This window comes from Protopterus annectens, chromosome 1.part0 (genome assembly GCF_019279795.1).
Source record: "Protopterus annectens isolate FY-2018-M chromosome 1.part0, PAN1.0, whole genome shotgun sequence".
NCBI classification, from domain to species: Eukaryota; Metazoa; Chordata; order Ceratodontiformes; family Protopteridae; genus Protopterus; species Protopterus annectens.
This window is the reverse complement of record NC_056725.1, coordinates 1,828,587,185-1,828,613,503: the sequence shown is the minus strand read 5'-3', so window position 1 is coordinate 1,828,613,503 and position 26,319 is coordinate 1,828,587,185. Positions and strand designations below refer to the sequence as shown.

At 40.0% G+C, this 26,319-nt stretch overlaps 1 protein-coding gene and 1 non-coding gene across 2 annotated transcripts in view; both read right to left on the bottom strand.

The window, feature by feature from the left end:
• Positions 1–26,319, bottom strand: part of OXCT1 (3-oxoacid CoA-transferase 1) — a 1,765,637-nt gene that overhangs the window by 1,510,471 nt on the left and 228,847 nt on the right. The gene's annotated exons all lie outside the window — the stretch shown is intronic.
• On the bottom strand, positions 11,384–11,456 carry TRNAT-UGU. Its single transcript has one exon. It is a non-coding gene; the product is annotated as a tRNA-Thr (tRNA).

The window sequence follows — 26,319 nt, the reverse complement described above, 5'->3', positions numbered from 1 at the left end:
GCTGCATTCATGAAGAGGGATGATATGAGACTTTCCAGAGTTTGGGGATGTACTGCTCAGCAATGGAACAGTTTATTAGGAGAGATATAGGGTGGGAGATGGCATCTGGTGCTAGCTTTAGAAATTTACTGGGGTGTTGGCCAGCTGTGAGGATGGATGGCTTTAAGTTTAGAAAGATATTTTTTGATGGTATTAGTATGAACTGGTTTGACTGAAAAGAAATTGAGAGATCTGTCTAATTCAGTAGGACTAGATAGGGGCATCAAGTGTAAATTAAATTGCGAGGCAATGCTATCTGTGGAATTTGTTGTGGTTGGAGCTGGGGTTGCGATCTGTCCAGCCATTAGTAGTAGTTTTGATGGCTTCCCAAAAAATTTGGAGCTTGTTTTGGTGTTTTTGTTGCATTGTTGCATAGTATAGCTTTTTGTCATGCCTGATTTTTTTTTTTTTTTTTGCAAGATTGCGTAACTAACTGTAGGTAAGAAGGGAATCTTGATTTTTGGTCTTGTGGTATAGAGACCAGGCTCTGTCTCTCTGTTTGAGGAGCGTCTTGGTGTCATTGGTAAGCCATGGTACATGCTTGGAGTTACAACGGGTCTTTCTAAGGGGAGCTAGGTTGTTTAGAATCCTGAGGAATTTGTCATTGAAATATTGAACAGCTGAGTCAAGGTGCAGATATTTTAAAGGGGACCAGTCACATTGCTGCAGGAAGGATTTGAAGACTTCAGTGGAGAAGTGCTTTGGTTGCAGACAAGTTTGTAAATGATATTTTTAGTAGGGCAAATGCAATGCCTAAGGAGGTAAGTGGGTAGGTGATCACTTAGACTGACAGGGAGACAGCCAGATTGGTGACAGAGAGAAAGTTTGTTTGTAAGCGTCCAGTCTAGGATTGATTCTTTTTTGATATGTTTGTCAAATCTGGTCGGGGAGTGTATAATTTGACAGAAACCATGGAGATTAATAAAATAGTAGGAATTTTCCAAGAAGCAGGTGTACCAGTCTATGTTGAAATCACTCATTATTACTGTTTCTTGACTTGTCTGTTAGGATCTGATGAAGCATGATATGTGAAAGCGCTTATCCTTTTACAATTCTGTTTTATTAAATAGAGTTTTTTACGGAGGCTCTTTGTTTTTATGCCATCTGACCTGGTTGTGCACTGTGTTTTGTTTGCTGTTTATTCTTTATTATTTTGAACACAGTTTGGCTGTTAGTCATTGGTTTTAGTATTTTTTTCTGTGTTTTTGTTTTGCTGATACCAGAACCCATGGCAGAGGGCAATACTTTAGAGCTGGATTATCGCGCTCTTGATAAACAGCCACAGTTTTGTCATTTTGAACATTTAAATATGGGTTGGGAATAATCCCTTGCTTAACATGAGCTTTAATAATGCTGTAGCTAAACTAGAAGACAATGCGGATTTGGAGGCATTTGATGCTACCCTTAAAGAGCATGAGAACACTCATTATAAATTGAAAAGGGCACAGTGACAGAGACTGCATTTTGAGGCTTGCCTGCTTTATGGAGTTGTACCCCAGGGACTTTGGGTTCTGCATATGCAGACACATGGAGACACCTATCCGGAGCTACTACTTAAGTGGCAAAGTTTAAACTTGGAGCTTAGCTTCAAATGTTCACGCTTGCTCAATGACTTTTTTGCACCTGCTGAACAACAATTGATGGACTCAGCCATTAGGCTACAGGACATTCTAAATACTAGATTTAAAGGTGAATTTTTTGCTGAAAAGATTGATAATGTGTATATAAGCTTAGCTGCATTTGATGAACGTTTGTCGCTCATAAAGAGAAGGAAACTTGAAAGAGATATGAGAGACTTTAAAGGCCATATTTTTGTCTGGCCATGTTCATCAAATGTTACAAGAGAGCCGGGCTTGTTAAATGTTAAATCTACAACTGGCACCCATGGTACTAATGCACTGGATTCAATAGTTGTTGTACCTTCAGCTGGTTCATCGGAGATTTTGGCTTCTCCTACACAGAATATCAACAATGAAGGTAACATAGCAATGGCAGCAGCGGAGATTTGTATTTTGCCCACAGCAGCTAAACAGAGAGGGGCAAGACCTAAACAACCTATTGTTGAGTCTTTAACTTTTCTGTTGGCCCATCTACCAGCTCCTCTCTGACTGGTGATCAATCATGCGACGGCCTATTCAGCCAGTCGAAGGTGCAAATGCTGGAGACTTTCGACGGAGCAGGTGCTTGGCAGAAGCAATGGAGACGTTAGTGATCAATATTTCTTCAAGTGAATGGACAAGCTTACAAAAGCAGGTCCTTGACAAGGGCCTTTCTTTTGTTCCAAGACCAGCTCAGGTTAGTGATGCCCTTGTTGATTTACGGAAGTTTGCAAGGGATGTTGCTCTCAAGGTACTGTTTAAGGATAACATACAGTCCATGCTTAAACTCCTAAGGAAACACAGTTTATTCAATCTACAGCTGCCAGCTGTGGTTGAAGCATTTGTCAGTGCTTGTGAGAGTGATTTATATAACATTCTAACCAACCCTAGTGATAAAACTTTTTATAATTTAACTAGGGAAGAGTTCATAGCACCTGAACAACTTAAAGCCAACATGGACATCTACATACACCCTACTGATAAGGGCAGTGCAATTGTTGTGATGGACACAAGTGTATATGTTGAAAATATGTTGGAACTCTTGAATGATAGTGATACATGTTTACCTGTGGCCAAATATGAGGTAAACCGTTTTGTACAAGAAATACATATTTGTTTATATGATTTGTTAATGTCAGAAATGTTGTCTAAGGAACAATATGATTTTATGCTTGTAGAGCATCCTGTTATTCCCTCTTTTAATGGTCTTCCTAAAATACATAAAAGGAGGGAGAGAGCAGCTTTAAGGCCAATTGTGGCTGGTAAGGGCTGGGTGACAGAGCCCTTATCAATATTTGTTGAACAGGAACTTAAACCTTTTTTGGCATGAGCACCAGCAATATTGAAAGATATGGGGGAATTTCTATGGACTTTTGGTGAAAGTGCTTGCTGTTCGAACTTTCAAGAAAGGAATTTTATTTTGGTGACCTTAGACATTAACACATTATTCACTGTCATACCTAATACCTATGGCACTGAGTATATTAGGAATTTTCTTAATAGTTTTAGTGGCTTATCACATCAGCTGAATGAATTGATTTGTACTTTGATAGAGTTAATTTTGAAATATGTTTTTGATGGCATTTTCTATTTGCAGCTGCAGGGTGTTGCCATGGGCACACCCTGCACTACTAGTCATGCCAATTTGGTTTTAGTCGACTGGGAATCGCAGGTTGTTTTTTCTGATCATGCATATAGTCAAAATCTTATCTACTATAGGCGTTTTGTTTACGGTATTTTTATTTTATGGGAGAGTACAAACTCTTTGTTGTCTGATTTTGTTGATTATTTGGAACATAGTTCCTATTTCAGATTTACTATGCAATGGTCCAGGGAGAGAATTGATTTTTTTTAGCTACAACTACAGTCATCAATTCTGATGGCAGTATTGACTCACGGCTACACAGAAAGGAATGTAGGAAAAATAACCTTTTGGCAAGGAGTAGTATGCATCCTACTAGGATATTTGGTAACATCATGAAAAGATAGTTCTTACGTATGTCCAAATTGCATACATGTGACAGTGGCTTCCGACAGGCTATGAGCCATTTAGCAGATGAGTTGACAGATAGGGGTGTGACATCTGTCCCCTGGCCCAGCAATCAAGGAGCCTCAGTCCTCACCACTAACACCAGTGAGGGGGCATCTCATATAGGAGGAAAGGATAACAAATGCTCACAGTAAAGTGCAATTTCCCTTAAGAGCACACAGAGATCACAGTCAGTCCGGGGCTGGTCGCTCACTTGCTCTGCAGGTCCTCAATAAGTCTCTCAGCCTAGTGGGCAAGCTAAAACCTCCAGCACCCTCTCTGTCCAAACAGTGCTTCGTGTCCCTGACCAAGTAGCTGACACGCACACACCCACACACGCACACGCACTCACACTCACACACTCACACACTCACACACTCACACACTCACACACACTCACACACACTCACACACTCACACACTCACACACTCACACACTCACACACACTCACACACACACTCACACACACTCACACACACACACACACTCACACACACTCACACACACACACTCACACACACACTTTGAGAAGAATGTATACAACCACACACACTCCTGGGGAAAGCTGGCACAGGTTCTCCAGCTGTGCCCCTTTTTCCCAGACTATACAGTAGTACCAGCTGCCACCACCCATTAATATTTATCAGCTACTCAAAAGCCCTTAAAAGGGTGTCCAATTATTACTGTGCAATATTATTATCCAATTGGTAGTATAGCCCAGGGCTAAAGCTATTGAAGTGGCTTTGTACAATTTTACCAAAAGCATGCAAGTACTCAAAAGAGCTTAAATTATCTCTACAAAAACAGCCACAGTTGAAAGGGTTTATAAATATTTAATAATAAGTAGTCAAAACACAAGACAATTCTTTTTACTACACAGTGCTAGTCAAGAGTTCAGAGACCACAGAGAAATGCTTACAATAATTCAGTAGTACATCTCTGACAACACAGAAAAACATGGAGTCTAATCTTTCTAGTTTCTAGCTATTTCTAAGAGAAAACACAAGTCTAAGATAAACTTACATATAGAGCAAAGGCAGTGTTGATGAGCTAGATGGACAAGACAAAAATGCTTAATGCTCTCTGATTCTCTGTTATTAAAATCACATTTCTGGTTCACATTACATCATTCTTCACACTTCCCTGGGTTCCCAGGCTAACAGAAACTACATTTACATTCTTCACCTCTGGGCAAAAACCAGAGCAATAAAGGACATTTATGCATGCAAATTCTAGCCATTAACGCTGGCCTTAAAACAATAGCAAGAATTCCTTCATCTAGACTGGCCAGAACCGTGTTTACGTCAAAGGGTCACATCATGCTTTACTTGGTCATTAGAGTGCACTGTTACATTTTTTGCAGTTCCACATGTAACACTATTTTTACCATTTAAGACACAAGCCTGTGGTTTTTATTAATATTTACAGATGACAGAATTATCTCCAAAATTCTATCTGGCTAGGCTGTCAGCCTTCACCTATCTTCATCCAATCTTCACAAGGGGATATCATGAAGCTGATGTAGCTCTGAAACTAGAAGAGGTCTATGATCTTAGACAAACTGTAGGTAGACCTTTCCTATATTGGAGATCAGCGTCTCCTTGTAATAATGTCAACAATAGACCTAGGTGTGTTTTTTCTCTGAAATATAGTAGTAATATTAACTCTATCTGCGAAGTTGTTAAAGGTAATTGGTCGATTCTACGTTCAGATGACACCATTCGGAGGATAGTTGGTGAGGTCCCTAGCTTTATTTTTAGGAACAATTTGACATTAAAAAGGGAGCTCTGTTATAGACCTTTTAGGAGATCTAGTAAGGTTTCAATTAAATTTGGCACTTTTCCCTGTAGGTCTTGCAAGGCAGTAATACTTTTATTCACTCATCTCTGTCTAGGCTATATAAGTTTAAGGTGCATGCTGACTGTAAGTCAGTTAATTTAGTTTACTTGGCAACCTGCATGGACTGTATTTCGTTCTATGTAAATAAGACTAACCAGAGGTTGAAAGACCAAGTGTTGCAGCACCTGGGTGATATTAGAAGAATGAGCTGCTTAAATGCTTTGTATAAACACATTAGAGACAATGTGGGTCATTCTTTTAAGTTTACTGTTATTGGCATTGTTAGTGAGTCTGCTGGGGGGGGTATCTTCAACAAAACAGAGTTATTAGAAATGCAATGGCTAGCAACACTCCAGGCTCATAGGTTACCTGGTTTAAACTATACTATAACCTTTAAAACCTGCTTTGAAATCTAGACCATTGCATCATTAATTGTCTGAATTTTGTGACTGGCTGTCCTATTTTTAAATAGATTGTTCTGTTCATTGTCTGTTAGGATCTGACGAAGCATGATATGTGAAAGTGCTTATTTTACAATTCTGTTTTATTAAATAGAGTTTTTTTACGAAGCCTCTTTGTTTTTACGCTGCTTGCACTGGTTGCTGCACTGTGTTTTATTTGCTGTTTATTCTTTATTTTGAACACAGTTTGACTGTTAGTCGTTGGTTTTAGTATTTTTTTCTGAGCTTTTGGATCTCCTCTGCTGCTTACCTTCACTAAAGGGGTAGAATGTCAGGAAGAATATTTTGTTTCTCATTTGAAACAAATCTGAAGGGAATGGAAAAGCATCTGAAAATTACTCTCAACAACTAGGTGTCTGAAGTGATGGCCTCCCAATCTTTTGGATAGACAGCCAAGTGCCCCTAACTGCCCCCAGACTGCAGCAGTGCGACAACTGTTCAGACATACTGAAAAGGCTTACCAGAGAAAGGACCTTGGAAGCCTTGATTCTGTGAACTTCCCCTGTCCCTAGGGAGGTGTCCACTGAAGTTGCCCATTCTGCCATGGGAGGGGGCACATTCAAATGGAGTGTCCTAGGGAAGATGTTGGAATTTTTGAAAGAAGAATTATTTTCCTCCTCTCTGGTTCCTAGAAAAGTTCATCTGTAGGGCAGAAAAATGAACTCTCATGGCAGACATCATCTTCCCTTCTTGCTCACTCCTAGTCAGTGTCTCTTTACAAATACCAGAACTAGAAGGCCTGAAGACCTAGCAGAGGATCGGGCTCCATTGCTGACCCCTTTGGATCCAATGTTGGGACAAGAGCCAAGCTATCCAAAGCAGAGATGCCTAGGATAAATGGTGGCTCCAAAAGCCTCACAGTCTAACTCAAACCTAGGCCTTCACCTCAGAACTTATGACACTGGAAAGTACTTGGCTCTGAAGGAATTGAAGGCAAGAATATCAAGGAAGAAGCCTGAGCAAGGGCAACCAAGCTTTCTGCAATGAAAAAAGGATAGGACAGAGCAATGTTGGAACAGTGAACACTGGCTCCAACAGAAGGGCCGGAAGAGAAACAACAAATGTGTAACCTGAGGGAAGAAGCCCTCCACCTTCAGAACAAAGGGTGAAGGAATGATCCCCAGGTCAATCTGGGGTTTCAAGAAGATACACATGAGCATCTCTACTTTATATACACCAACTCCTAGATCAACATATCTTGAAGAAAAAGGAGTATTCTGAGAAATGGCATCTTGGATTATGTAAGTTCAATCTTTCGGCCATTCAGTCTCTGGCAATTCAGGACTCTCCCTATAGAGTCCCGACATTTCAAATGGTTACCTTTCAAAACTCTGCATTAATGTGAATTCTGCTTCTGCTTTATGAAACATGTGAAAAAGCAATTTCCTAGGTGTTGTCAAGGCATATGGATCAGCAGTCTGTTTTAACTTTAATTTTTACTGGTTCACAGTTAAAGCAAAACAACTTCATCAAGCACATCTATACTGACTTTACATATTCTAGAAGTTAAGTCAATCTTGCACGGCATAGCTTTGCTAAGCAGATTAAGTATAGACCATCTGACACATAAAACTGAAACTCAAACTGGTTCCCCTTCCACTCAAACAAGACTAGAAATTTTCCAATGTACTTTAATTTGTCAGCAGGACCATACATTTCAGTCTTCGCTTCATACAAATGCAGATGCTTCAAGGAACTTCTATAAGTAGCACATAAATCTAACAGCAGCCCTTGAATCAATAGCGATACTCGTTTGTGTCCCACAAAAAGAAAGTGCCATTTGCCAGTCTGCATCAGTGTCAGACACAAAGAGTATGATCTCAGGAAAAAAAAATTCTTTCTGCACATTATTTTCAGTCTTATTTTTCAAAAGCAACCTCTAATCAGCTTTATTTTACAAATGGACCCAAAATGGTCTTTCTACGTGTACTGCCACATGCAGTACACTGCTCTGACTCAGAATAACAGCCATTCCTCGTAAAATTGCCTAACTTGCACTCACTCTGCTTATCATGTATTCCAGCTAATAAACTTGTAACCTTCTCCATATTTAACCTCACGCTCGTCATTTGCCACGATTAAGTCAGTATTCATTCTTTTATCTAATTCTTTCTGCCCCTCTGGTAATTTGCATTGCTTTTCTAAAGTTAAATTCTCTTCAGGATATAACCCTTGAGAGACTTCTACATCATCCAGCTCATACACAGTTCTGTCTCTAATCAGTTAATCTTTAGTGACGCTAAACTCATGATTTTCATCCAGTTTATACAATCACTTTACAAAAGAGTCATCATATTCACCTTTGACATGTACACATACTGTAGAAGCATTCTCTTTCACATATTATATTTTTTGGAACAAAAGATTCCTTGAGTTTTCTAATCACTAACTCGTATGCAGCACTCTGGCCCTTTGGGAATGGAAAGGTACTGTATACGGCATCTACCTCTTTTCTCATTAAATCTTATAAGCTATTTATCTGGAGTTCAACACATTATTTATCCAGTTTAGCCGCCATTTTAAACTATTTGAATCTTTGATGTTTTAAAACCATTTTGCTGCCCTGGCTGGAGACAAATGGCTCCACTCGATTAAATTTCAGCATTTTTACTTATTTTTCCCCCAGTCTCTGCAGGTTTTGTTTAAAACAATTTTGCAAGGTAAAATTATTTAATATCAGTAAAATGGCTGACTGAGCTTGGCATATTCACTTCAGGTAGTGTACTGCAATTTTGTAACTGATTTTGTATGTTCATTTTCATCATCAGAAACATCCTAATTGTAATGGCATGTCATGATGCATACCAGTGGTAACCAATTATTTGAGGATGGCAGGGTTAGAAACAGTGTGATTCAACAACATTTTAGTGAAATTGGTAAGTTTTATTCTGTATGAAATGATTTCTCAACAAAAATAAGGTTAAAAGTTCATTATCTCTAACACACTGTTCATGTGCACTGTGGAATACATACACTCTTAAAATTGCAGTACTATATAGTGCTCTTAAAGGGGCAGTTGCTATGGTAAATATTCACAATATATGCAGACAATAGCAGTTTTATGTCTTCTTTCTTAAATACTCCACTATCATACTAATAAATCATTGCCACTCCACAAGGGCCATACAGAAGATACACTCTTCTCCCTACTCTATCACCAGTAAATGAGTACTAAGCAATCAGAAAAACACTAACCAACAGAAAACTGCACATCTTTGGTAATCTAGAATCCAGTGAATAATCCTTAACAAATCTCAAGATCAGACAACCCCCCCCCCCCCGCTTTACTTACTGCAAGAACCTGTTGTACAGTTGAAATCTTGCAATATACTTCCTTTCTGTGGGCCCTACAATAAATTCCTGACAGACTGCTACACCACATAACCATATAACCATAGTCAACTAGGGATCAAGGGTATTATATGGCTAGGCTTGTTATGGCCCCAAGCCATTAGCCTAGTAACCTCCTATGAACCTATGAACACTGTCATGCTACAAACAGATGCTCCATTAGGGAACCCAAATTGTTTATTGTACTACAATACATACTTTGATTTTGCTCTATCAGGAAGAATTGTTTTAATTATCTTTACAATAAATGTAATTTACCTTAGTATTAGATCACTGCATTTAAACAGGATGATTAATAAAATCAATAGCATTTATTTAAGCATTTTTAGTAGCACCTGTCTAATGGGATTGTCCTTATGGGCATAAGTTGCCCCTTTTCAGAGAAGGCCTGGGAGAAGCTCCAACTACAAATATACATACAAAAGCTATAAAAAGCAGACTGCAATGACTTTAAGCAATTTAGTAGAATGAATGCAAACAAAATACACAACAAAACATCAATAGATAAAAATTGTACAACTCATGAATAAAATCTGACATAACCATACAACAATGGTTCAAAACAGAAAAAACTCAAAGGAAAGAAAAAGTCATTTGTGTGAGCAAAAGTGAGGTTTGAAGAAAAATATTTAAATATGTTGGTGAAAGTGATAGTTCTCCAGCAGTGTGCAGGAGAAGCAAGGTAAGAAAAACAAGTTTGAGGGGCAACACCAGGGAAACAAACAGAGGTGCCAGTACAGAAAGAGGTTAAATCAAGCACTGGATGCAATAGAGGTTGAGAATTAGTAGACAAGGTAAGTGAAAGGAAGGTTGGGGGTGGTTGATTAAGAGGCTACAGTATTACTGTTGTGAAGAGAGACAGGAAAGTGCTACTGTATGATTTGTGGCTGTAGAGGGAGACACAGAAGGGATGTAACGTGAAAAGAGTTAAAAGAAAAAGGAGAGAAAATCAAGGTAGTTAACTAGAACATTTAAAGGGGAATAGCAGGGTGTAATAAAAATAAGCTAGGGAGTTAAAAGAGTAGGAAGTGGTAAGGAAAGGGAATAAGTGGCTTAGGGCAAAAAGGATGAGAGATACAGGCTGTAAATGTAATATATCACTATAGTGTCTTTAGATAAGGTAAAAGGTGACCATCTTTCACAGTTACTAGAACAATAAGAGCATGCTACTTGGTCGATTCATTACACTTTCTCTTGTGTCCAGATGGCTCTCTATTGAAATGTCAGCACTCAAAATGCAGAGTGTTGAAAAGCCCCCCCCCCAAAAAAAAATATATATATATTACACTGTAAGGTTAAAACCTGTGTAATTCCATTACTAATGTAGATTTTTTTCTGTACCCAAAGTATTAGAAAATTATACTTGACTATACTGCCAATTTTTTACTCCCACCCCCCTTTGCTTCTCATTTTCCACTCTCTAACCCAGTGACTTCATCCATGCCAAGTACAACAGCACCGCTTTTCATCTCACGGACTAATGGCGATTTTTGTCAGGGGCCAACAGTGAACCCAAGGTTGTCTTGGAGGGTCACAACAGCAACGTCTTCTGCAAGGCAGAGGGATTTTCTTTTTTTATGTTATAACCTATCTTCTTGTTCCTCTTCCCTCCACTACACCCATCCCAAAACTGAGGGCTTCTTCCCTCTTAATGAACCACGCAAGCTCTGAGATGAATATCTTGCCATTGTATACATATGCCCACCCCTTGCTGGCAGTGCCTCAACACCTGAGCTGCTAATCAAACCTGGGCCTCCTGGGGCCTTAGTCAGGGCTTTATCCCCCTATGTCACACAGCTGACTCAGTCATGATTTTCAGCTTATTTCATACATTGTATACTTTTGATCTTTACACTAAGTAATACATTTCGTCTTTGTCATATATTATTGCACCATCCGACTTGGCAAACGAATCAATACAATAACTAAGAAAAATGTTTTAGATTCATAGGCAAGTAAGCCTAGCCAATTTTCCTTCCAAAGGTCAGGATCAAACCTTGTGTCTTGTGTCTGTGAGGTGAACACTTTAACCATTATTCCAACTCCAGACTTAAAAGACAAGCAGAGGCACTGATGAGATATGAACTCATGACATCTGGTTTACAAGACCAGTGCTCTAACCCCTGAGCTACAAGGCCACAACAAGTAGGCTCACTGAACACAGTCCTTTTTTAGTGGAGAAGCAGGAGAAATGTCTGGTTACGTGATTTGCTTAAGGTCACAAAGTAGACAAATGAATACTGGAGATAATCAAATCCTGTACTACAGGATCTAAAGCTCACAACCCTCTGCATCAGCTGCCTTTATATTAAAATGGAGAATAGTAGTGGGCTAAAGAGTGAGCCCAAGTGAACATTTAAGAAAATGACACTTTCAACTTAGAATATGAAAACTGTTTTTGGATTTATGAAGAACGTTTAAAAAGGGTAGTCTGTTTTCAGTATTTAAATGTATAGTACTGTATAATCCTGCTATAACTGACTTCAAGGGACTTGGCAAAGTAGTCCATCAGATCCAATGTCCGATAGATCCAGAGGTGGTCTTGCCACGCACAATGATATACCTACAGGGCTCCTTGCTATGATGCTGTACCCTAGCAGGTATAGTAGATCAATGTCAGCCTATACAGGTATGAAGGCATCCGTTTATGATGTCCACATGGGGGGGGGGCTACTGTGGACAGGGGAGGGGTCTAAAATTGTCAAACTGTGGATGCTCCCATCTCATCCATATCAGAAAAAATTATAGTATTAGCTGACTATCAGGAGTTAGTCCTAACTACAGCAATGTAAGTCAACAGAAAATCTTACACTTCTTACTTTATTCCACCTTACATTGAAATTACATGTTATCAAGCTATAATATTTTTTTACATGTACAGTACTGTAATGTATTACTGATGAGCAAAGTAATCAGTCAGTTTCTTCTGCACTGCAGTTCTTTCTGCCATTATAGCCATGTATGCATCTAATTTGCCAATGTAAGTCATCAGGACACCTGACTCAGTTGGGTCACTAATATTATGTTAAATGTACCATTGCAGCATTATCAGTGCCATATTTGCTTCACATGTTAATGGTGCAGGTGACACTGGAACCTCATCATCACTTAATTCATCATCCCTTTGTGCACAATTGACACCTGCAGAATTCGCCTTAACTTCTGCTACAATCTCTCGGTCAGTCAGTACAGACTCTGTCTGGACCTACTCATCAACTATAAGAAATTCTTCCAGCAAAACAGAACTGCACTTAATGGACAAGGGTATCAGTCATTCAAAAATGTTGCCACAGTCACAGGCAGCTGTAGAGCTAGATGATCATCTGTGATCTTTGTGGTGGTATCCAATATAACATCCTTGACAAACCCCACTTTCTTAAAACAATTGCTGACCGTAGTAGCCATTATTTTATTCTCCTAAACTGAACATGTCCAAAACAGACTCTGGAGTATATCAACTTCAAAACTGTCCAGATCACTGTTCTCAATGGCCATGATAAGTTTCCCCAAAAGTCACTTTCTCTACAAAAGTTCTGGATATTGTCCATGTCACATGGCTGAAGCTGACTAGTATAGTTGAGTGGCAGAAACTCCAGGGCCGGGATTCACTAATCCTCCATGTAAGACTAATTAAGTCTTACTTGGAAACTGCAGTCTAAGAGTATGACATCAGCGCATCATGCATATCAACGAGGGCACACTGACTCAACTCTAAGGCTAACACGGAGCATGCACGAGTGCAGGGGGTGTGTCAGACTGCCGAGCAGTCCAAATATCCACGCCCCTGCAAGTGCCTAAACTGCAAATGTCAACTGAAATGAGCGAGTCCGCTCAAATGTCTACATACCCAACACTACACTCCCCCACATTCTAAATCCCTGTACAAGTTTAAAATGTAAAGCTTTCCTTTTCTTTTTATTATTCCCGATATAGCTGCCTGTATTTGCGTGTGTATGCGCGGGTTTGCCCATTGCTTAGCTACAGTTAGCAGTGTAGACATCGAAGAGGATAATAAACTACTTATATGCAAATTAAGCCAAATAGCAATAGTGTAGTGGTAGAGCTTCGCACAAAGAGGAGGCATTCCCAGTTCGAGTCCCACCACTCCCCTTCCCATTTTCTGTAGGAAATCTGTGCATAAAAATAATTCCTGACATTTACCTTTTAAATTTTAGTAAAATGCATTGAAATGGCCTATGTGGTAGTGAACGATATTTTAAATATATATATATATATATATATATATATATATATATATATATATATATATATATATGAAGATGGAATGGTCATGCATACTGAAAAATGCATAAGTAACGTATCTTAAGCAATGTGACACACTGCTAAGCAAAGTTTACTGGTATTAAACACAGTTAAGTATAAATGCTCATAGATTAGCACTGCTTTAACTAGCGCAATGGCTCTGCGAGGAGCTGCGCATTGCGCCAACTAGCGCAAACAAAACATGTTTGCGCGGAGCTGTGCACCGTGCTAACTAGCGCAACGTCGGGCAACGTAGAGCAACTTTGGGCAAAGTTGAGCAAAGTCGGCTAAACATAGACACACCTCAAAGCCGGTCTGGCCAGTAGTAAAATAAAAAGCAATGACAGGCCTCGAACCCGGGATACTGTGCACCATAATCACAGTACTAAACCACTAAGCCATGACAGCTTTACATATGGATGCATTTCCAACACACTCATATATATCAATGGAAGTTTACCCAATGCTAAGCAGGTTTGCTTTTAGCTGAGATTTTTCAAAACCGGCCAATCACAAATAAGTGCGGGAAATGAGGCATATTTAAGCTCCATAGGCGGGAATAATTGCCATAACTGATTGTAGCTCCCATCTGCAGACAGTATGGCTGGTGTTGGAGAGGGCTCTCGCTTTCGAGCGCAACGGTGGGGCATTGAGGAGTCAAAAGTAATGGTTTGGCTCCTCGTCCATCATCATGATGCAAGACTCCTGCAGGGCCAGTTTCAAGGCACTGAGTACAAAGCGGAAGCCTGGAACCATCTAGCACATGATCTCACCAGTGCCACAGGTGTCCCACAGACTGGTGATCAGGTCAGACACCACTACTCAGACCTGAAGAGACTGCAAGGAGGACCGACTGAACCAGTGGATACAGGAGGCCCATGAAATGGAAAATGCCCCACTACTGAGTATGTAGCCATGGAATGAAGTGTGTAAGAATTGCTATTGTAGTCTATATTATGGATAGGTATGTCTCAATATCCCTTCATTTACTTCACAACTGCAGGTGTCCGTGCTGCGAATCAGCAAGCCTATGCAGATAGGCTGCAAAGGCTGCGCCACCAGGCATTTAGTAATTATTATGCATGTGTTGTCATATAAAAGAAGTGAGAGAGCCTGAAAAAGAGTGTTGTAACCCATTAATAAAGGTATAATAAGTCTTGAATAACTTATCTGCATGTACTGTTATATAAAATAAGTGAGACAGCGTGAAAAGGTGTTGTAACCCATTAATAAAGGTATAATATGTCTTGAATAAAAGTCCTCTGCATGCACTGATATATCAAATAAATGACAGAGCCACTAGAAAAGTGTGTAATGTAATTAATAAAGGTATAATTCCTGGAGTGTGTCTGTGTAGCTTTCTTCAATATTTTGTACCCTTGCATTATAGAAATAGTACTGTTGCATTAAGTGCAGTCAATCCACACATGGGTAGGCCCATATAAAGTGGATGAAGGGAGTGCCAGTAGCTGCTAAGCATATATACAGTCATCAACTGTCGGTTCATGGCCAGCATGTACAGGTTAATCTGGCACGAGTAGCTTTTTATTGTGTTCCCCAGAAATGTCAGTGTGCTGCTAGAAATGTAGGGGGCTGTTAACATATACCTGATAATGTCACCTGAACACATCCAGATATGTAGATATATAAATATAAATGAAATATATAAATATGTAGCAGTAACATCTGCATCCAGGACAGTTTGTATGTCAGATACAGGACAGGTATATATCAAGAACTAGCAAAACCCATTTCACAATTTAATGGATATTGCCTAGTGTAATAATACATGTAGGGGATATATAACTGCAGTCAATAGGAATGTAGTGTAAACTATAAGTATATATAAGTTGTTAATGGAGGTCATTTTTAAACCCTACTGTATATGTGCATAAACAATGCAATTCCACACCTCAGTGGGTATGTCTAATCTCATAACATTTGTTGGGACACATGCCCTATTGGTTTATAAATATCTGCATTTACTTTGATGCATGTGCTCTGTTCACATACCACAATCTTGGTGGCCTATTGACAGCAATCAATCCTGCAAGCTGTTGGAATGTCCACTGTTGTTCTATATATGCATGTGTTATGCTTGCTGTTCAACTGTTGGAACCCTGGTGTGTTGGGTTAATGGGAATACTACTGTATGCTGTTACAACTAAATTGGAATGCTGTTGGCTATTACTAACCCATATTGTCATTAAATCCTCCTAAACATAGAATGTATGGGAAGGCCGGTCCCAACTGACCCACCTGTCCCACCTAAGCTGGCGATGGCACCTGGCACCAGCAGGTCCAGTGCCCAGCCTGGGATCTCCTCCTCCATTGGTCCTGTGCCACCTTCAGGTGGAAGCACTGCAAGGGATGGGGCTTGTCCCCCCATGCAAGCGTGGCCAAAGGAGGCCCACCTATCACCCTCTGAACGGTCCAGGCTGTGATACGTAGGGAGATCGAGCGTTCAGTCGCTGATCCTCTACGCCAGCTCAAGGCAAGAGTGGCGTGACTCATGGGTGAGCCTGCCCTTCCTATGCAGCCCCCAGCACAGCCACCATCTGGGCTGTGAAGGTGCAATGGTGACTGCCCATGGGTGGGGATCTCAGTTCCATTGTTGTCATCTGTGGGCTCATGGGCTTGTGATTTCCAAACATCCTTCCCCGTCAATGGTGTTCACCCACCCCATGTGTCATATTCCGCCCCTGTATGCGTCTTGTTTGTCTTGTCTGTTTACCTCCCCAACCTACCTCCCAAAATATACCTACTTCCCCTACCCCACATTCCACTCTCACCTGAAAAAAAAAAAATGGGCAATCTGCTCCCACAAAAAAATTACGCCCCATACATAGCTTCCCATTTTGCACACATGTCTGGTGGACACAAACTGAAATTTAACTGGCAGTACAACATACTTCGTTGTCCTCACTCCTCTCTCAGGGGTGGAAGGTTTAAAATTTCCCTCCAAATTACTAGTATATGCACAGCTGTTGCCGTTAAAGAAATAGGCAGGTATGGACCTTCCCTACACCCGTCCTGCACATCCCAAGCTGTTTTCCCTACTATCTTTCCCTCTTTGTGCCCCTTTTTCACCACTTTCCTATCTCCCCATTTTCTTTTCTTTCAAAGAAATGAGCGCGGGGGTTAGTGGGAGTAAGCACTTTTAAGCAGTAGTTAGGTTTGCTCGAGTGTGCGCTTGTGTGTGCTTAGCTAAGTATTGCTAAGCTTCATGCAAACCCGCTTACAACTGCTTAAAAGTGCCTTAGTCACCCTGCATGTGAGGTCCCTTGTTCTGCTCAGCAGCAAAATAAAACACCACTGTCAGTCTCGAACCCCGGACCTTGGACACAATAGACTGCATGAAATACCACTAAGCCACAGCAGATATGCAGCAGGTTGCTGCTGAACTATATATATCATGCATCAGAATGAGTGAATGTAAAGGTAAGCTAGGAATGCCATAACACAAAACCTGTTCTGTGGAACTTTACCAGCAGTTGTTGTGGAATTGCATTACATGACTGTGATAACAGAACCAGCCAAATTTTAGCAGTAAATAATGTTACAGCAGCACTTTACACCCCCCACACAGTATCATAGCAGGACACTCCCCACCCAAATGTACAAAATACCTGTGTGTTCAAGGTCCAGCAAGGATGTAGGTAGGCATACTCAGTACTGGAAATGTCCAGTTTTCATGAGTATCCTGTGCTAATGTCAACACAAAAAAAGACAAACTGTGCAGATGTGATTACATTAATATCCACAGTATAGCAGTTCACAAACAGTTCATGTGCCAAATGAAAACATCTGAATAACTATGTATGTATGGCAGCTAATTGTATAAGTAGGAAAGAAACTACATACTCCCATGTATCTTGTGTTAGCTTTTGTAGGGGTGAGTACAATTCTACACTGACAACTGTGTACTGGAAGTGGCAACATTCAGGTCAGAGTACAACATTCAAATCACTGGCTACACCCCTAGTATCAGATACAAAAAGTATACCAACCTTCTGACTTACACAACGGTGTCCACAGCAAACAAGCATGGTCCCCACTTTGGAAAGTTGAAAGGGCTACGCCTACCTGACTTAGCAATTTATAGCATTTGGTTGCTATGACAGTGAGTACTGCAAGTACCACACAGCAGGCTGCATGCAATTGCCAAATGGTGGCCAACAATTGGTGCAGAGGCCATCATATGCACATGTGCAGATACCTAAAAAAGCAGGCAATACTTGCTGTCCACACATGCAATCATTTCATTGCAGGTACGGAGAGAGAGGGAGAGAGAGAGAGAGACACAGAGCGACACAAAGAGACACAGACCACAGCAACAGGAAACAAAAAAGATATAAAAGAAAATATATTGAAAAAAAAATATATTGAAAAAACAAATACATTGAAAAAAATATATATATATTGAAAAAAAATAATATATTGAAAAAAAAAACAAATTTATTGAAAAAAAAATAAGATATAAAAAAAAGTGTACAAAACACACAAGGAAAGGTATGTAACAGATATGTATTTACTGGCATGTAGTAGATGTTTTTGAAGAGTACTCTACATAGTTTGAATCATCCATATGTGGCAGCAGTACGTATCTATGCAAAGATGCCCTGCATAACTACTGCCATGGAGAAATCAGTGTGTAGCTATGTGCAGTGGGATATGACTGACATATGTAGTTCAGCATTAAATGGCGAACATCTGATCCATGTTATCTGTGTTCTGTACAGCAGTGTGTATAATGTCTGTTTGGGGGAGTAGCACATACAGTTATGTAAACATGGATGTGACAGAGTAACAAGATAGTCATATTAACGTGTAGCTTAGCATTGGCAACAGCTGTACCAGGCTAGTATGCTAATCTAGCATTTGCAGCTATATACACACCCTCTAATATTAGTGTGCTCACATGTGACACCTGTTCATGTTGCAGCAAGGCCCAACAGGTCAGCCGTGAGGTACACGGACTTACAACAGTGTGGTCCTTGTGTGTGTATGGCACACACATACAGAGAGATCTGTCTGTGTCAGATATATTAGCATCTGTACATGTGCATAGAGCAAGGGACATACTGCAACTGTTTGTGAAAGGTGGACATATATATGTTGTTGAAGGTTGTTATGTGCATATTTCTATGTAGGTTGTAGTGTGTGGCAAACCAGACAGCATACAGTGCTGGTATATGACATGTGGTGGTTAAACGCTGTGGGTATGATTCGTCAGGTTTGCAGTGTTGCAGCCAGTGAGGCCTGCTAAAGCTACATGGGCTGAGAACACCTTCAATGCATTCCGCCCAACACTGTGCAATATTATGACATAACTGTATACCTCACAACCTTCAATTACTTGATATTCCCACCATGAAAGGTGGATTGTATATGTGCCTATATGTATATCTATATGTATACCAATGGATGTGTATATGTATGTGTGTCATATATATACATATATATATATATATATATATATATTACATATATATATATATATATATATATATATATATATATATATCTAGAGAGAGAGAGAGAGACAGGGTCATATTTACTGCAACAGATACCTGGTGACAAAGCCATGGACTCAAACTCAATGTTGACACTGTATTGACATCCCTCCTTGCGAAAACTCAGTACCCATTAACTACCACATAGGTGGCAGTCTACTTAACACCAAAGGTGTGATGAGAGACCATGGGACACAGGTGGACAGCAGTCTCCCCTTTGATAATCACAGTGCCACACTAGTCATGTAATCTGTCTATGTGGCACACGTCATCACAAAAGGTGTGTCATCCAGGGAAATATAGGTCAGTGTTCCCCTCTACTCCACACACATAAAACCCATTATAGAGTACAATGCCCCATGTGGTATGTACCTCACAAGACATCTACAGCAACTGGAAAGGACACAGACATACCTCACAAAGAGTAATACCAGCCTCAAACAGATGCCCTATGCAGACCGTCCCACAAAACCACAGCTAGACTGTCGCATACCGCCTACCCAAAGGTGACCTCTGCCTAACATACAAAGCTATGTGAAACCCAGAGCTGTTGGACATGCTCCACGTAAACAGATCGCAATCCCTATGAACTACATGCTCTAGGGACCTAAACCTTGTCACCTCAATAAACAGCACATGCTGGAGGGATAGATTCCTATCTCAGAGACATCCCATACTCTGGAACAAACCATCTATCAATAGCAAACAAAGCTCCTAATTAGCAGTCATCATATATAATCCTGATGATTGTATGGGAGATAGGAAATACACCCCGGGAATCACCTCTGTGGCTCTGCTTGACAGGGCCATGTGGAATTAAATTACCTGTATGTCAAAGGCCAGGGTAGTGTATGGCTAGCCATCTATAGGTCCTAGGGCCAATAGCCTATAACCTACCTATGAACCGATACACACCCACATGTACTTGTTGCAATAATTGCTATGTGAGGTTGACTGAGTGTGATGGTGAATGTGTTGGTGAATGTGTCAGAGTTCTGTATATGTGTGATAGCTAAGTGGGAAACTGTTTCTGTCATGGTATTATGTGTCCTAGCTGTGATCCCAGCAAAAGATGTGTATGCTATTGCTAGGCAGAAAAAGCAGTATGCCATACAGTCTGGCGTAGTCTGTTGGTGTCGATTGGGGTATCCCATTGTAGGCTACAGCAATACATGTATGCTTATTGAGTGTTACTGCTGGTGAATCGAACCCCTGTATGAACTGTAGTACTACCTGAAGCTGTATGCCTAAACAGCACAGTATGGTGTATGTCCACATTTCTTGGAACCACTGTTTTGTGTGTTCCCCGTAGTCCTCACAGATGACATACCTCAGGCATAAGGTTTTGTAACTACTAACACATAGTACTGTATGGTACACAGGTAAAGGTCATGTGGATTGCCATACCTTTGTGTCTGGTATGTATGTCTGATGTGTGTGTGTATGCCTGTACCATGGCCTCGGTCATATGTGTGTTACAGGATATAGGTGCATATCTAGCAACATGTATAGTCTAGTACAGCAGTATGCCACCTACTTTAACGAATGAGCACATATGTTAGGCAGGGGTTTGCCATCAATGACTAGTGTGGTATACTGGTAATACTGTAACTGGACTTTACAATCATTGCAATGGATTACATGTTATGTTATGCATTAGCTTGATATATACCCCCTGTGACTAGGTGGTGCATTGTGTCGCATAGAGTGTGCCATGTACTGCTGTATATTCTTACATACTGGTTTATCTTTGTTGCTGTGCAAAACATGGTTTGATATATAGAGTGTGCCTGGCACTGTCAGGCAGTTGTGGGTTGAGCACTGATATGTGGTATTGAAAGTGTGTATCCTCTGACAGCCAATAGGTTGCTATATATGGCAGTTAATTGATATCTGTACTTTAGAATGTTAAGTGTGCAACTTGACTTTCTCACACATATTGTTTCATTGTCTTCCAGGGTCATGGCCCACCATCGTAATCCCTCATATAGCCCAGCAGAGGAGGAAGCGATTACAGCCACCATGGTTCAGCACTACGCCCTGCTGTTCTCAAGAACCAGCCAGGACCAGCATGAGCGGACTGCACTGTGGCAAGATCTTGTCCATAGGGTAAATGACACAGACATGCATAACCAGACATATGAGCAGGTACGCCATCACTGCAGTGATTCAATTAGACATGTCCGGCAGCATACGTCTGATATTCGTAGACAACAGCTTGCCACAGGTGGTGAGGTAGCCATCCATCCCCTCCCTCACCAGAGTGGAGGAGCTGCTCCTGAGCCAGGTGGCTCCTGGCAAACAACAACAACTAACATGTATCATCATGGAGGCCGGATCCACCCAGCAAGTTGACATGGAGCGTGCAGGTAACATGGCATAGCTGTACACTACTGTTACCTCTATTGGTAGATCATGCTTATGTGAGATGTGTACTGTGTAGTTACAAGATGTGGTGCCTAGTGTTGTGCAATAATAATAACTAGGAATATAATCTGCAGGCCTGTGACTGTCAACTGTTGTACTACTGTAAGATTGCAAACGCAGTAGCAATGCCACAGTTGTTGCCACTGACAAACTGTCTCGTATCCTTGTATGTCCCTCTGGTGTGACAGCAAGGCAGCAGACCCATGCTGGTGAGTGTGTTCTACATTTAATATTGCTAATTAAATGTGCATGTCATAGGTGAGGTGTAGGCCATGTACACTTCACACACCTGCATATAATGCATGCTGTGCATGTTTGCTGTGAGACTATGCACGTCTCAGTAATGGGAGTAGCTGCCTCAAACACATGCAATACACAGAGCATCCCACACAATTGTCGCAACACTGTAGTGGACATTGGATAGGCAGAGTCGATACAATGCACACAACATACACAACTGTGTCATACGCAGTACAAGTTAACATGCTACACATGGCGTATTCAGACACCCGCTGTATGGTCACACTCCGGTATCCCAAATGTCATCCACACAGCACACATAATATACCTGAGGAGTAGAGGACTCTCATGTGGCTGTGCAACACTCTTCAACACATAACACATTCATGTTAGGCAATGCCCCCTATTTGGGCACCTTACAAACCTACGTAACAACTGGCTGTGAAATGGTGAATGTAGCCATGGTACTGTAGTTCAGGTACAGCATGCTATGTGCCAGTCTGGCACACATTAGTAGCCTTGAGTGACCATATGATGCTGCATGATGACGTCTCATGGTACTACACCCCATCCATTTACAGTGGCCACAGTACTTCACATATCATTGCTATGCACCTCAATGTTGTGTGTGCAAACATATGCACCTATACACAATATGCACAGCAATCACCATTTGTACAAAGTGACACACATATGTCTTGTAATGCTATTGAGTGTATAGGTCACATGACACACATTGTGTATGTGTGATGTTTAATGTTGCAGTTGTGTTGTAGCATGCCATGTCATGGCTAGCACTGGCATGTCCACAATATGTCCTACACTCACCATAACCACTGTACAATGGCTATGTTGAGCAATGGTATTCCATCAGGCATACATGCACCACTCATCCTGTGTGTATACATAGCATGCATGTGCTAAGCCTGTGTCCACAATTATCTGCTAAAGACACAGATGCTCTAATCAGAAATGGATATCTATGTGACACACAGATACACATCCAGCCATGGTATGTATACCTGTGAGTGATGGTGCACAGGACATTGCAGAGCTTTTAATACAAAATAGCTTTTAAAATTTTGTACATAAGAAGGCAAGTTTTTAATGTTGAATACACCTGAAGAAGCGTAGTCCAACTACGTGAAAGCGCTTGTGTGTTTTTTTGGCTCAACAAAAGATATTACATTTATTCAACTTTTCCATGTGGTGACTCCTGCTGGAATCTGATATCATTAGCTTTTTTACGTTTTTCTACGAGGAGTCTTTGCTTTCTTGCTACAGTTCGTTGGTTTTTTGTCTGCTCATTTTGCTGTTTGCAAGTTTGACTCATGGAGCATATTGACATCAAACTAGACTTCCATCCAGAGACGAGGACATCTATTTTACCGGCTTGGGACTCTCTCAAGCACTGCACTGAGAATCCTTTATTGACTCTGGAACTGACGAACCAAGCCACTGTTTTACCACAAACTCCTAACGGTGAGAATGTTACTGAATTTAACAAATTATGTAGACTATTCCAGGATGATTTATATCAGTTACAGAGGTATGCGTGGCAGAGACTGCATTTAGAGGCATGTATTCATTTTAAAATCGTTCCTAGAGGCATGCGCATCTTTTGTATGCCATCTTATGGGGATACCCATCCCATACTTTTGAGAAAATGGCAAGACCTTAATATACAACTTGTGTTCAGCTACATTAATCTGTTGCTAGAATATTTCGGTCCACTTGAAGTTGACTTAAGAAAGAAAATAGATGCACAATACAAAGTCATTTCAGAAAGTTTTAAAACTGAATATTTTATTAAAAGACTGGATAGTATTTGGTCTCAGGTTCATTCGTTCAGTGAACGACTGAAACTAGTGAAACAGAAAAAACTCATAAGGGATGCTAATGATTTCGCTTCAGGTCAAGTTTTCCTTTGGCCTAGAACTGGAAACACACATACACATGCTACATCTAATACTGACAATTTTATCAATGCCTCTAACTCAAAACTTTCTACAAATGGGACTTATAATACTGTTTTCGATGCAGTTCCTTCTTCTATGCCTACAACTAGCAATATGATGAACAATGAACTGATATCTAATAACCATTCTTCCTATCCTTTGAATGACTTGAAAGATGCGAATTCTTCTAGTGATACACCTCCTCCGAACCAGCAAGCAGCTAAAGCTTTTATTTTAGCAGGAGCTAAGCCTAAGGATTCAGCCCCTGCTACAAACTGTTTTTTACCCTTTCCTGTAAAGCAACAACCAGGATGGAGAGGCCGATCCAACAGCAGAGGGCCACGAAAAAGAGAAGGATCCGAAGAAAGGTACACAACAACAAGAAAACAGAGAAATTGAACTCTTTAGTATATAATATTTCTAACTATGTTTTATCTGAGTCAGACCTCTCCCTTTTAGAGAAAGGCCTTAATTTTATACCTTCCCAGACTAGTTTTCTCAATGATGTTCTTGTTGATCTAAGATTGTTTTGTCGTAATGTATCTCTCAAAATCTTATTCAAAAATAATAGCGCTTTAGATACGAAAGATTTAAAGAATTTCTTTAGAGTTAAAAGCAGTTTCATCCCTTTTATGCCTCACAATGTTGAAAGTTTTCTAAAAATGTGTGAGACTGACTTTTATGAATGGTTTGCTCTTAACAAGAAAAGATGCTGTTTTTTTAACATTACCAAAGCAGAACAAGACTCTCTGCATGCTTTAATAAATAACACAGACATTATCATCAAGTCAGCCGACAAAAGGGGAGCTGTGGTTATTATGAATTTTTCAGAATATGATAATATTATGAACAATCTTTTATCTGATGATATTGTATATGAAAAGGTTACCCCAGCAACACTTAAGAAGATTATTAAAACTGTACATTCAGATCTCTATGACCTCCTGATGGGTGGTCAGATTAGTTGTGAGCTTTATGAATATTTCCTCATAGAATTTCCCACAACTCCTATAATTAAAGGTCTACCGAAGATTCACAAAGGTATTACTCCTGTACCGATGAGACCTATAGTCTCTAGTGAATGTTGGGCAACCTCCACCATCTCTTCCTTTGTAGAGAGTCTTCTTAGACCTTTGGTAGACAGCATCCCTAACATCCTTAGAGATTCTTACCAACTAATAGATTCCTTAAAAGATTTAGAGTTTGAAAAGAAGGATACAGAGTTGCTATTGGTTACTATGGATGTTAAAAATCTCTTTACTTGCATTCCAAATGATCTGGGGCTTCAAGCTATCAATGAGGTACTAGTCAGTTTATCTGACTACAGTAATAACAGACAAATTTTGATTAATTATCTATTAGAACTGATACTTAACAACAACGTTTTCCTATATCAAAAACAACTCTATTTGCAGAGATGGGGGGTTGCCATGGGTACCCCTTGTGCAAATAGTTATGCCAATCTTGTGGCTCATAACTGGGAACGTGAACATCTATTTAAACATTCTGAGTTTAAGAGAATCAAGATTTACAAGAGGTTTGTGGATGATGTTTTTTTTTGTTTGGGAAGGCACAGAGACTGAGTGTATTAAATTTATTAGTGAGCTAGAAACCACTTCTTCCTTTTTGAGGTTTACAGTGGAGACATCTTATAATCAGGTACACTATTTAGATTTGAAGTTAGAGTTTAATGGTAACAAGATTGTCACCTCGCTACACAGGAAACCCACCTGGAGAAACACGTTGCTTCGTTTTGAAAGCATGCATCCCAGATTTACCTTCAAGGGAATAATATCTAGTCAAATGCATAGAATATTCAAGATATGTAGTGACAGTAATACTTTGCAAACAGAACTTAATACACTTGAGGCCTTATTTAGAGAAAGAGGTTATCCTACCAAGTTGATAACAGAATGCAAACGTGAAGTTTCAAGTAAATTAAATATTAATTATGGTTCAGTTGCTAGTGAACAAAGGACTGGTTTTAAGCAGCATTTTAGGACTAATGAGAGATTCACTGATAAGTTGAGCTATGTCACTAGATTTACTAGTGATGTTATTAATTTGAATAAAATTGTCTCCAGAAATTGGAATGTTCTAATAACGGATCCCTTTACTAAAACCATTGTGGGTGATTACCCCAGGTTTAGTTATAGAACATCTCATAATCTAAAGGAGCTTCTTTGTTCAGAAAGGACTGCACAATATAACAAAGAAGAGAGTGACAAACAAGGTACTTTTCCTTGTGGTCGATGTTCCATGTGTCCTTATATATCTAGGAACATCAGTTTTTCACATCCAGAAGGCCTTTTCACCTTTATTCCTAGGCTTTTCAGTGATTGTAATACTATTAATTTAATTTATTTAGCTACTTGTGACCATTGTGATGTATTTTATGTAGGGTTAACCAAATGGCGGCTTCGTGATAGAATTTATAATCACTGTTATGATATCAAGAAGGGACACGAATGCAATGCCCTAGCCAAACACATCATTGAACACAATACTCACACTTTTAGCCTTAAAGTCTTGTAGAAAATAATTATAAACCCTAGAGAAGGAGACAGCAATAACCAGCTAGCTGTTAAAGAACTCAA